A 14,268-nucleotide genomic window follows, 5' to 3' on the forward strand; every position below is an offset into this window, starting at 1 on the left:
AATAAAGAGCTTCCCACATAAGAAAACTCAAAAGAAGTTTGTTAATACCAAACCAGTGCTGCAACAAATGTTAAGGGCTTGCTTTAAGAATAAGAAGAAAAAGGGAAAAAAAAGTGAGGAAACTAGTTTAAAAATAGAATGGTAATAAATACTTGTGGTTTAAATGCTCCATCCAAAAGACATAGGGTAGCTGAATGGATAAGAACATAAGACCCGCATATATGCTGCCTCCAAGAGACCCACTTCACATAGAAAGATGCACACAGACTAGAAGTAAAGGGATAGAAAAAGGTATTTCATGCATGTGGAGAGAAAAAAAAAGCTGGGGTAGCAATATTTATATCCAACAAAATAGACTTTAAAACAAAGGCTATAGTAAGAGACAAAGACGACACTAAATAATGATACAGGGAACAATCCAACAGAGGATATAACTCTACTAAACATTTATGCACCAAACACAGGAGCACCTAAATATGTGAAGCAAATCTTGATGGGTATAAAGAGAGAAATTGATAGAAATACAGTCATAGTTGGGAATTTTAACACCCCTTTGATTTCAATGGATAGATCTTCCAAACAGAAAATCAACAAGGAGACAGCAGCCTTAAATGACACACTACATCAAATGGATTTAATTCATATCTTCAGAGCATTTCACCACAAAGCAGCAGAATATACATACTTTTCAAGTGCACATGAAACATTTTCTAGAATATACCACGTGTTAGGACACAAAGCAAGTCTCAATACATTTAGGAAGACTGAAATATCAAGCATCTTCTCTGACCATAATGGTATGAAACTAGAAATCAATCACAAGAAAAAAACGGAAAAACTCACAAAAACATGGAAGCTAATAACATGGTATCAAACAATGAATGGGTCGCCCTGGCTGGCATAGCTCAGTGGATTGAGCGCGGGCTGGGAACCAAAGTGTCCCAGGTTCGATTCCCAGCCAGGGTACATTCCTGGGTTGCAGGCCATAACCCCCAGCAACCGCACATTGATGTTTCTCTCTCTCTCTCTCTCTCTCTCCCCCTCTCCCTCTCTCCCTCCCTTCCCTCCCTAAAAATAAATAAATAAAATCTTTAAAAAAAAAAAAACAAACAAACAATGAATGGGTCAACAATGAGGTCAAGGAAGAAATCAAAAGATACAAATGAAAATGAGGACACAAAATCCAAAATCTGTGGGACACTGGGATGCTGAGAACACAATCCTAAGGGAAATTCATAGCATTATAGGCCTACCTTAAAAAACGTTCAAATAAACCCTATAACTTCACAGGTACAGGAAGTTGAAAAGGAACAACAAACAAAGCCCTAAGTGAGTAGAAGGAAGGAGATAATTAAGATTAGAGTAGAAATAAATGAAATCGAGTCTATAACAACAATGCAAAACATCAACAAATCCGAGAGCTGGTTCTTTGAAAAGATAAACATGATTAACAAAACTTTAACCAGACTCATCAAGGAAAAAAGAGAGAGGACTCAAAATCAGAAATAAAAGAGAAAAAATAACAACTGACACTAAAGAAATACAAAAGATTATAAGAAAATATTATGAACAACTATATACCAACAAGTGGGACAACCTGGACAAAGCAAATAAAGTCATAGAAACATACAATCTTCCAAACTAAATCAAGAAGAATCAGAGAAGCTGAATAGACACATTATAGCTAGTGAAAGTGAAGCAGTAATCAAAAAACTCCCAACAAACAAAGGCCCTGGACTGGATGGCTTCACAGGTGAATTTTACCAAACATTCTGGGAAGAACTAACACTTTTCTTTCTGAAACTGTTTCATAAAATTCAAGAGGAAAGAAGGCTCCCAAACACATTTTATGATGCCAACATTATCCTAATTTCAAAACCAGATAAAGACACTACCAAAAAAGAAAATTATAGGCCAATATCCCTGATGAATGTAGATGCTAAAACTCTTCACAAAATATTAGCAAACCAATTACAACAATGCATCAAAAAGATCATACACATGATCAAGTGTGATTTATTCCAGGAATACAAGGTTGGTACAACATTCACAAATCAATAAATGTGATTTACCACATAAACAATATGAAGGATAAAAACCACATGATTGTATCAATAGAGGCAGAAAAAGCATTTGATAATATCTAACACTCATTTATGATAAAAAAAAAACTCAGCAAAGTGAGATTAGAGGGAACATGCCTGAACATAATAAAGGCCATGTATGACAAACCCACTGCCAGCATCATACTCCATGGGCAAAAATGACAAATGTTCTCCTTAATATTGGGAACAAGACAGGAATGTCTGCTTTCACCTCTCTCATTCAACAAAGTACTAGAAGTCCTAGCCACAGCAATCACAAGAAGAAATATAAGGCATCCAAATTGGAAAGAAAAAGTAAAACTGTCTTTATTTGCAGATGACATGACACTGTACCTACAGAACCCCAAATATTCCACTAACAAATTACTAGAACTGATAAATGAATTCAGCAAAATAGCAGGATACAAAATAATATCCAGAAATCAATTGCATTTTTATATGGCAATAATGAACTAACAAAAAAGGAAATTAAGAAGAGAATCCCATTCACAATTGCTTCAACAAGAATAAAATACATAGGGTCAACAGTGACCAGAGGGGAGAGAAGAGGGAATTTCAGGGGAGAATGGGAAGGGTTTACAGGAACAAATTTAAAGGACACATGGACAAAAACTAGGGGGAGGATGGTAATGGGAGGGAAGTGGGAAGGGTTGGGTGGGTGGGCTGGATTGGGAGTAAAAGGGAGAAAACAGTACTTCAACAATGATTTTTAAAAAAAGAATCCTTCTGGAACTGGAGGAGGAGAGTGGGAGAGTAGGACAAGGAAGTCATAGTCTGGTGTCCTTTGCACAGCTCATAATTCATGTCCCTTTTCATATAGTAGGCATAGAGCGATTATGGATATCCAGGGTTTTGTGTACAATGTCTATAAGGAAATTATAATAAAAGTTCAATAATGAAAAAAAAGAATAAAATACCTAGGAATAAACCTAACTAAGGATGTAAAAGACATAAGCATTGGAGGTCAAAAATTTATATGGAACCATAAAAGGCCCTAAATAGCAGCAGTGATCCTGAAAAGAAGAACAAAGTTGGAGGAATCATGCTACCTCATATCAAACTATGCTACAAGGCCATAGTAATCAAAAAGCATGGTACTGGCATAAAAACAGACATGTAAATAAATAGAATGGAATAGAGAGCCCAGAAATAAACCGACAACTTTATAGTCAATTAATATTTAACAGAGGAAGCAAGCACATGCAATGGGCTAAAGATAGTTTATGCAATAAATGGTGTTGGGAAAATTGGACAGATAAGTGCAGAAAAATGAAACTAGACCACTGTCTTACACCACACACAAGAATAAATTCAAAATGGATCAAAGACTTTAATGTTAGACCCAAAACCATGAAAATTGTAGAAGAAAACACAGGCAGCAAAATCTTGGACATTGCTTGTAGCAATATTTTATCAGATATACCTCCCCAGACAAGGGAAACAAAAGAAAAAATAAACAAATGAGATTACATCAAACTAAAAGTTTTTGCACAGCAAAGAAAAACATTAACAAAATAAAAACATGTCCTACAAATGAGAGAACATATTTGCCGATGCATCTGATAAGAGTTTAATATCCAAAATTTATAAAGAACTTACAAAACTCAACACCAAAAAAACAAATAACCAAATTAAAAAGTGAATAAAGACATACAGATGGCCAATAAACATATGAAAAGATTCTCAATGTCACTAATCATCAGAGACATGCAAAGTAAAACCACAATGAGGTATCATCTTACACCTGTCAGAATGGCTATCACCAACAAATCAAACAAGTGCTGGTGAGGATGTGGAGAAAGGGGAACCCTTTTGCACTGTTGGTATGACTAGATTGATGCAGCCACTGTGGAAAGCAGTATGGAGATAACTCCAAAAATTAAAAATGGACCTGCATTTTGACTCAGCAATCCCACTTCTGGGAATTTATCTGAAGGAACCCAAAACACTAATTTGAAAGAACATAAGCACCCCTATGTTCACTGCAGCATTATTTACAATCACCAAGATATGGAAGCAACCCACGTGTCCATCAGTAGATGAGTAGATAAAACAACTACAGGACATTTACACAATGGAATACTACTTGGCTATAAAAAAAAAAGAGAAGAAAATGTTACCCTTTGCAATGGTATGGATGGACCTGGAGAACATTATGCTAAGTGAAATAAGCCAGTCAGAGAATGACAAATACTATATAATCTCACTCACATGTGGAATCTAATGAACAACTGAACTAACAAGCAAAATAGAGACAGACTCATAGATAGAGAGCAGGAGGATAGCTAGGGTGGGGGAGGTTAGGGGCTGGAGGGATTGAGCAAAAAGGAAAAGGACTCTGAACAACAGTGTGATGATTACAGGGGGAAGAGTATAAGGGGACTAAATGGTAATGGAAAAAAACATAATAAAAGTTTTTTAAAGAAAATAAATAAATGGAAAAAATTCTTAAATGGGTTTGCACTTCATTTTTATTCTTATTAGAGTTTTCTGTGTATACTTCTATAGCTATAAAACTAAAACCAGCCCCAGCCTGTGTGGCTCAGTTGGTCGAGCATCATTCCGCAAACTGAAAGTTTGCCAGTTCCATTTCCAGATGGGTCACATGCCTGGGTTGTGGGTTCAGTCCCCAGTCAGGGCGTGTACAGAAGATAACGAATTGGTGTTTCTCTCTTTCATCAGTGTTTCTCTCCCTTTCTTTCTCCCCTACCCACATCTATGGATAAATAAATAAATACATACATGCATAATGGTAGATAGGTAAAACCAATTTATAAAATGAAGACAAAGTTATAAAAGCAGTGAGATTTACTTATAAGAATTAAATTAAGGTGACAGATGGCATTATTTTGCTAAAACCAGCAACTACTTCCAACATGAGTAAGTTGCTACTGCACCTGCTACAGAAGTATGTTTTATAGGATGACTTGATTCTCTCTCCACTGTTCCTTCATTCGCACTACTTGGAGCTTTGTTCATCCTTTGAAACTGTGATGTGCCTCAGCTTACAGCTGGCATAGTGAGTTTACATTTTTTCTTTCCGGTTAGCTGGTGAACATGAACGTAGTATTACCTGATACTGACAGACTACATTTTAAGAAATACTGGTTTAGATTGATTTGTACCTATATTCTACCTATGGTCAGATATTCTGGGAATGGGAATTTTTTGGTGAAGATATTTTTGGTGAAGATAATTTTTTGGTGGAAAGAGTGAAAAGAAAAAGGAAAACTTTAGAAGAGAAGAGAGATCATTATGTACTGTAATTACATAATACAGGGAAAACATAATAATTTTTTCACCAGATCCCTATAAATAGTCCCACATCACCTCAGTTTACCCCAACGCATGACATAGATTATCACTTTCTATATGTACCATGGTATGAAATAGCTTGGGTACACTGTCCTAGAGAACCTCTTGCTCACACACCCTGGGAGAAAAGATAGATGTTCATAGCAGTATTATATATAATGGCAAAAAATAGAAACCACCCAAATGTTAATTGATTAATTAAATTGTGATATATCATATAATGGACTGTTATACAGCCGCGAGAATTAATAAACAGATATACCCCCAAATATGGTTGAACTTTAGGAGCACAGTGTTGAGTTTTTAAAATGAGTCACAAACTGTGATACAGACACAATATGACACGATTTTAACTAACACTCAAAACAGGCACAGTCCCGCCTTAGAGTTTGACTCTGGTCACTTCCTTTACCTGAACATTCATCTCCCAGAGTTTTGCAGGCCTAACTCCCCCACCTCCTTTAGATCTTTGCTGAAATGACACCACCGACCCTTCTATGTAACAATGCAGTGCCTCACATATACAATTCTTGCCAGATTCAACTCTTTCTGTTTTCCCCAGCATGCCATGGTATTATATCATCTTTTAACACCATCTGCTTTATTTATCTTGCTTATGGTTTACTGACAGTCTTTCCAGTTAGAAATGTAAGTTCCATGATGGAAGGAAGGCATCATCTTTGCTATGTCTCCAAGGCTGCCATGGCTGAAGATGTGATTGTTCGAGCATCAGTGAGAATAAAAACAGCGATGGGCTGAAATGCACCTCCACATTCAAATTCATTTGTTCATTCTGACACCCAGAAACAATAGCAACAGCTACAACAATTTACTGATTGTTATATACCAGGAAACCAACTTAATATTTTGAAAACTGGTAAAGGAAAATAATGAAGCATTTATCTGGGTTTTTCTGTTATAAATTGTACCGTAGATAATCAAATAGTTGTTGAGGAATAGTTTCTCTTTATAGAAGCATTCCAGCAAACAAAATGAAGGATAAAACATTTAAAAATTAGAAAATTATGATTTTGCCACCTGAAATGAAATAATCTATTCAATGCTCATAAATAACCAGAAATTCTGTGGTTTCTGGTTGAAGTACACAACACTATCTGTGAAGTATTCTTAATAAAAAAAGTAAAATTGAGCCTAATATTTAATGACCAGAAATTCAGAAAACAGAGACACGTGCTAAAAGATACCAAATGAATGTAATTAACAAAATCCAGGTCTCAAAGGACAAATAATTTGGTTTTTTCAACATATACATTCCAAAGGCAGGGTGTAGGGGGGGAGCAATTAGAAATCAGAAGAGACATAAGAGACATATCAATCAATTGTAATGATTTGATCCTTTTTTAATCTTTATTTAAACTATGAAAGATTTATGATATAATCATTAGAATTTTTAAATAAATGGGTATTTGATGATATTAAGTAATTATTATTATAGATCTGATATTGATTTGGTTTTTAAAAAAGAGTTTTACTATTTTACAAAACCATACTGAAATATTTATAGATCAAAAAATGTGGTATCTGAGGTTTGCTTCAAAATAATTCAGAGGAAGTCAGTTCATTTGATAAAAAGATTGGGCATGAGTGGATAATTATTAAGTTGGGTAATGGGTATATGAGGATTTACTATACTATGTCTCAATATTTATAAAAATTTTATGAAATTTTCCATAATAAAGTTTAGCTCTTAAAATTTTTATCCCTAGGATAATTAGGGTATATATTCCACTCAGTAAATAATTTAGTGCAAACCTATACAGTAACATGGATGAGACTGGTAATGTGCCTGAGCTCTGTTCCCATCCTGGGTCAATGATTCACTGGCTCCTGCTAGGGTAGATGTGGCAAGTGTCCACAAAGTAAGTAAAGTTTAATTCAATGGTCTGTTAGGCATGAAAAAGGTGATTTTTAACCATAGGGATCTTGCCATCCAGTTTGTAGGCAAGAGACAACAGGTATGCATATATGTGAATGATGATATTCACCCACATAATATCACCTATTAATTTTACAAAATACCACTTGGGATGACACACACTTTTATTATCATAAGCAGGTAACAAGAAGCTCTCTTGATAAAATGGGTCATCTCCCCTGTTAAACATTCCCTTTCTATCTAGTTGATTCGATAGCAGGCTCGTTTTAGGTTAAATTTCATTGTAGGTTGACTACCACTCCAACCAGGATGTTGGTTACCCACCTCATCCCCATCAGCGGTTATTCCGCTGCTCTGTCTCCTTCAGGAGTCAGCACAAATGACGTGAACACAGACGCCACTCTGGAAGGACTTGATGGACAGTGCAGAGTGCTTTCTCCAACAATTGTGTCAGCACCAGATATGCTGGTAGCGGCACCTTTGCTGGAAACTGGTATGCCCAGTGCCAAATGATTAATTCTTTAAGTCCCACATCTATTTCACCTTGCTTTATGGCCAAAGATTCAAATAAGAACTAAAATAATAGCTACAGAAGAAAAGTAGTAGTGGAAATGCACCGTTGAAGGGTTCTCAGAAGTAAAAACAAATGGAAAATCTGTGTCCTTGAACACATTTTTTCTTCTCAAATGCTCACTCTATTTCCATATCCTGGGTAATGAGTACGGGAGTGACATTCAACCAGATGTGGAGCGTCAGGCCCCCACTGCTGCCATTTTGAAAATAGCTGCTATACAGAGGGTCACTTCTGTACTGGGTTTGGGTCCTCTGGTGGGACCACAATCTGAGTACTTAATCATTTTTTACTCCCACCCTCATTTGTTTCCTCTCTTAGGATAGCCCTTCCAGAGTGGCGGCTCATATGACACTGTCAAGGGAGCATTTCAAATATTAGAAGCCCCAGATTCCCCCAAGGTGTCCCTTGTTCCCCATCAGATGCACTGGCCACCCAGGGTTGACTTGAACCTAGGGGTGGAGGGAAGCCTTGAAGAAAAACTTGTTCCTTGTCATAATAAGGCAAATGCACAGAGAGAAAACAGGAGCAAAGAGGCTCCAGCCCCACACTACCCCCAGTGGAATGAGTATGCTCATGTTCCCTTTCTCCCACTAGCTGTATGAGTTCACTCATCCTCAACCAAAGCCCCCTCTTACCCTGACACCCTGGAGATGGGTCCTGGCTCAGGTCAGGACTCCAGGCAGTAATAGGGAGTCTCAGCTGCAGCCCCGGATGATGCCTCTTGGTTCATGTGGGGGCTAAGGGCCACCTCAGGCATGGGTGAAGCCCAGGGAAATCTTGGGCTGAGAGCCACAATCAAGGCTACCATGACTGATTCCATAGATTGCTGAGTTTGGTTATCCTTTTTTCCACTCAAGAAACTTTAACTGAGTAATTGCTATGGGCCAAGCTCCTTGCTAGGCAATGTATTTGCTTGTAGCTGGTTCCATGTGATGCTACTTACTTCCAAAACATACTTAAGGCTGCACTGGCATTGTAGAAAGTTCTCTGCTTCTTTCAGTTCTGGTTTTTCAACTTTTTCTTAATACAGGAGGCCATTTATGGCACAGGTGGCTCTTGGTGTGGCCACTTTCAGAAATTAACTCTCGGCTCCCCTGGACTAGGGCTCCAAGGTTTTTCCTAGTTGGAGTGTTCTTTATTCCTATCTGCAGGCAGAAAATACAGCCCTCCCTCTGTCCTGGGCAACAGGACTGAGGCAGAGTCGAGACCCTCCTTCCACTTGCCCTGGCAGCGGCAATGGCTGATCACTCTGGGCTGATGCTTCTTCCACACAAGAGGAGCTGCCCCGGGCTGTGTAGTTAGCCTGCCGATAGGAACAGCCAGTTACAGAGATGTTGCTGAAAATTCTTCTTCAGTTTCCACCATTTCAATCATTTAAATAATCTCTTACCAGGTCATATAATGGCTTAGTTTTGACACTTAGCACAGTGCTGTTCAATTCCTGGTGTGTCCGGATTCCAAAACTGTACTATCAGGGATGAGGCAGGGCAAGCCTGTGGGATGGGGGCAATGATAGTTTACCTTCCGCAGGCAGAATTTCACTTAGTGTGGCAAACTCATTCCAACAATACCCGTTGGGTTACCATTTTGTTGTGAAAAAAAAAATAGCCCCTGGGGCAAAGCCAAGAGAGGTGGCAGTGATGCTGTTAGAACAAAATTGTTCTGTTTAAAAATTTTCCTCAGAGTAGCCCAAGAGTTAAAGGCCAGGAGACCCTAGACCAGGAAAAACGAAAAGGTAGGTGGAGAGGAGCAAAGCAACGAAGCGGTAGGAAGGGTCCTGCTTGAAGGAAGAGCCGCTGAGAAGTTCCAGATGGCAAAGAGAGCAGAGGCGCTTCTTGTAACAAGGACTTGAAACATCAGGGATATGTGTTCATTTGGAGGAAACTGGTGCATTCACCCCATCACACACCCAACTCCTGAGACTTTGAGGAGACAGGTACTCCCCCACACCGCCCCGCAGTGGGGCCACTGCGAGTACAGGAGGGGCAATGCAGTGAGGCCATCAGGAATTTGGGGAAAGGATTTCAAAACAAGAAGCTAGAGGCAGCTGGGAGGAATCTTAAAACAGCCCCACCACCTTGCAAATGTGGCTGGGATGCCGCCTCTCCCAGCATTGTGAACTGGGGACTTGGGGAACTTTGCTTGGATTTCACAGGGAGCAGTCACCCCAGCAGCTAGAGGACAGGGCCAATCTCTCCTGTAGACCCAAGGCCTCACTCGACAAAATTACTGCTGAATTCATTTTGGTTACTACGAAAATGCCAGTTTTAAGTTGAGCAATAAGAACCTGAATAGAAATCTGTCCTTTTCCGGCCTAGAGTCTGGCTGGCGAACAAGATCTTTTTCATTGCGTGCCACAAATAACACATTCAGAAAGATCCCATCAATTCAGTCCTGTGGAAATATTGGTGTCAGAATTAGCAACACTGTGCTCTTTGTAGGCCAGGAGCCCTCCAACAGATGCCTGCTAATCCCCTCCCCAGCGGACTGTATTAATCACACCTGACAAAGGAACCCCTATTTGATAAGAGGCTGGTAGAAAGATGCAAACCTCAAGAATTATACCATAGTTTGCTATTCATTTTTCCATATAATTATATTTTTTAAAGTTAAAAAAAATCATCTATAATTTTTTTCATGATAAACATACTACAATCACAAAACTTGCACAATCAAGGGGAGAAAAGAATCACACAACCCTCCCATGCTGGCACAAGCAGTTGTGAACATTGTAATACATTTCTATAAATATTTTGATACATTTCTTTGCAACCTTTTATTGTTTATTTTTAAAGAAAATTATGAACCCTTTCAAACATATAGAAAACAACACAACGGACACCTATATACTCACCACTAAAACAAAAAACATGCCAGCATTTTACTGTTCAATTGCAGATATCTTTCTCTTAAAAAAAAAAAAAAAACCCTGAGAGAGAAGAAAGCCCCCACACTGGGATCACATCCACCCACACATACCCACATGCTGAGGCCACCGTTGTGCTGAGGCCGTGTGCTCTGGTTCTAGGCCTGATTTTGTATTTTTTACTGCATACGAAACATCTACTATTGTTTTGAGAGTTTCTAAAATGTACATAAATGTTAACCTACTGTATCTTTTTGCTCTTTATTTTTCCTTTCAGCCTTACACTATTGAAACTCGTGCAGACCCCATTCGCACATTTTTACTGCTGTATTGACTGAATAGTCTATTCATTCCCCAGCTAAAGGACAGTTAGCTTGTTGCCACTTTGTTGCTGTTAGAAACATTGTGCACAGGTTCTTGTGACTCCTTTTCTATAGATGAGTTACTGGGTCCTACAGTATGTACATCTTCACCCATAGAAAAAGATGAGATTTCTCCCCAGTTTTTGTATGATACACACTCCCATTTTTAGAAATCTTGTTTCCCCTTATTCTCTCTGGCACTTGCTAATATCAGACATTCATTTTTCCAATTATGATAAAGCTGTGTGTCTTTTTTTGTGTTTATTGGCCCTTCAGCTTCCATTCCTTCAGCTTCGTTTTAATTTCCATTGTATTGCTTGTCTCACAGTTGATTATTTGTAGGGGTACTGAGGAGGAGTTTGGAGAGTTCTAGAAATGATCAAAGCCTCTTCTGTTCTCTGTGGTGGCTGCTGCCCTCCTGGCACACCAGTGGGGGACCTGCGCTTTCAGTTGTTTTCATCTGGAGGGTGTGTCCCTGCCAATTCCCACCATCCCAAACTGTCCCGAAATGGAGAAAAGCTTTGGAGAGGCTGGACTCAACAGTGACAATGAAAAGGGAAGATAAAGGGAACCAGTCTTCCGTTGGGGGACTCTGTGCCAGTTTTGTCAAAGACTCAGCCAAGGTATCATCTGGGTGAGTGAGGTCCCAGCTGACTTTGGAAGTGAGAAAATGCAGAAAGTGATAAAATGAATTCATTTGGGGCTCAGGGAAGGTAGAAAGTAAGACCATGAGCAGTCAGGGAGTCTGAGGAAGCTCGGGAGACAGGGAAGCCGACCTGAAACCCACTCCACAGAGGTTCTCATAAAGTGACATCAGTCCGAGCCAGAGTACCCCTGCCCTATCCCTGGGCTCAGGGTCCCATGCTGGGAGAAGGGGAAGGCTCTTCACTGTTAATTCCTCCCTCTTCTTCATCTCTTTTACCCATCAGATTGTTAGACTGAAATCCTGCCCACCCTTTCCCCTGTCAATCACAGGTGGCCAGGTTGGCCAGCAGGCTCTTCTGTTCCTCGAGCTGATCAGAGCCCCTAGCCGGCTGTCTCCTCCAGTTGGGCAGCACAGTGTCCCAGCGCAGCTCTCCTACCAAATCACAGCACAGCTTAGGACCTCCCCAAGTCTCATCTTTCTATGCTGGCCCCCTTATCAAAGTTAATACTGCCCAGCTTGGGTGACAGCTGACAGCACAGCTCCCCTTCCCCAGGAGCCGTGAATCTGTTCTATGACAGGACTCCAAACCACCTACCCTAATGCATTCCTGGTCACACCTGTACCCATTACACCCGTGCCCTTGGGCCTAGCTCCCTCCTCTCCTTTGTACGCCGTGTTTACACCCACCTCAGAAGCTGTGCTCAAATGGCTTCCACAGCTTGGAAGATTCTCTCCCCTTGTTCAGTCTTTCACTACCAGACTCAAAGCCTCTTTTGTTCATTAGGCCTTCCCTGACCATTCTAGGCTTCTCCTTTTATTTTAAAAATATTTTATTACATCTATTTTGTTCTTTGTCCAGAGTTACCAGTGCTCTCTGGGTTGCCTATCATAGATACAGAAAGAGTGGACAGTCTACTCAGTGGTGACTACAATTTATTGAACTTACTATGTACTAAGCACTTTGAGCTCTGCCACAAGTCTGAGTAGGAGGTTTTATTACCACGTGTCATGAATTCACATTCTCTGAAATTTGAAGCATCTTTACAATTAATGGCACGTTACAACTGCAGTTGCTTGGATGGAAGTCTAATTCTCCCAAAGAGATCTGCATGTGCTTCTGTCAGAACCTGGGTGTGCTACCAAACAGAGGTTACTTCCAATTCTGTGCATGCCTGTGTAAATTCCATCCACTAACTGATAAGAATACTGCTTTGTGATTCAAATCCTCATGGGGGCTTATTTTCCTTTCTCTCCCTCGTGCCCAGGTGGAGGTAGGCATGTTTTCCCGTTGCCCTTTGTGTGTGGCAGCTATTTCTCTTTACTCACACACAGAGAATAATTCTGGTGTCTCAGCTGTATGTGGGGGGTCTCCTATTCTACTCCTCATCTTGCACATCTTTTCTTTCTTAGTGGTGTATAAAACAACGCTATGTAAAATCATTGCTTGCACCTTTGACTCTATACTACGGTAATCCTATTTGCAAATGAAAAATAAGGAAGGACCTAGTCTAGAGCCTGTAGACATGGGTAAGTGAAGAAGAAGCACAGAAGCCCTTTTGGCCTGGTGATTGCTTCGATGGTCGGCTGGTTTGCCCCTACACTCCTTGGATGTAGATTCTCAACTGATCCACTTTACTTTGATTCCAAATCTCAGTCGAGCAGTCTTTTAATAAGGTGTCTGTAGCTTGGTATGTAAACTCACTGAAACAAACAAGTAATATTCAACTTGTCAAAATTTAAATCAGGGATCAGAAGAGAGCTGAAGCCGGGGTTGTCCTGGGAGCAGGAGGCTGCGGGGGTCTCACTTCACCTCCACCTCTGGCTTAGTTCAGCTCGGAAGGCCAAGGCTCTAAGATCTCCCATGCACACTCAAGTTTGTTTTAAGATTCCTTTCCAAAGTAATTTTCTCTTACTCCTTTTCTGAGTGCTCTTTCAAAACAAGTCACAAATTTCTGTGTTCTTCAGCACTTAACGTGGATGGATCTCAGAGACATACTGTTGCATGAGTCCATTTAAGACAAGTTCAAAAACAAGCAAAATCAAGTTACAAACAGAAGGCAGCAGACAGCTGCCCTTGTGCAAGTGTAGTGGCTGGAAGAGGCCCAAAGGGAGCTTCTGGGATGCCAGTGATGTTCTGGTTCCCAGTTAGGGCACTTGCTACACTAACATGTTCACTTTGTGCACTTTTCTGTGTGAATGTTATACTCAATGAAAAGGTTTACCTAAAAAAAAACTACATCCAAAGCACCCTGTAAACTTAACTGAGGTGTTTGGAGATTGCTCCCAATGAGAAAAAGACTCATAAAGGAAGGAAGGGAGTGGAAAATATAGAAAAGAGATGAGGTGACTTCAATAATGGAGCCACTGGGACTTCCGGGAATCACATTGTCAGGGAGGATATCCATACAGATTTCCAGCTCAACTTCCTTATTTTAAAACAGTATCTGTGCCCCTGTCTGAACCAAAGCAATTGTGGCGAAGTTCTCAGCACACTTCTAAGATG

General features: G+C 39.9%; 1 long non-coding RNA gene across 2 annotated transcripts in view; it reads right to left on the minus strand.

The window, feature by feature from the left end:
* Positions 1-14,268, minus strand: part of LOC118500733 — a 66,575-nt gene that overhangs the window by 9,769 nt on the left and 42,538 nt on the right. The window contains exon 3 of one of the 2 annotated variants that reach the window (XR_004903310.1): positions 9,282-9,384. This is a non-coding gene — a long non-coding RNA (uncharacterized LOC118500733). Of the gene's footprint in view, positions 1-9,254; positions 9,385-14,268 lie in introns of those variants that run through there. The other variant, XR_004903309.1, reaches the window with a different exon arrangement.

Source organism: Phyllostomus discolor, chromosome 5, assembly GCF_004126475.2.
Source record: "Phyllostomus discolor isolate MPI-MPIP mPhyDis1 chromosome 5, mPhyDis1.pri.v3, whole genome shotgun sequence".
NCBI lineage: Eukaryota > Metazoa > Chordata > Mammalia > Chiroptera > Phyllostomidae > Phyllostomus > Phyllostomus discolor.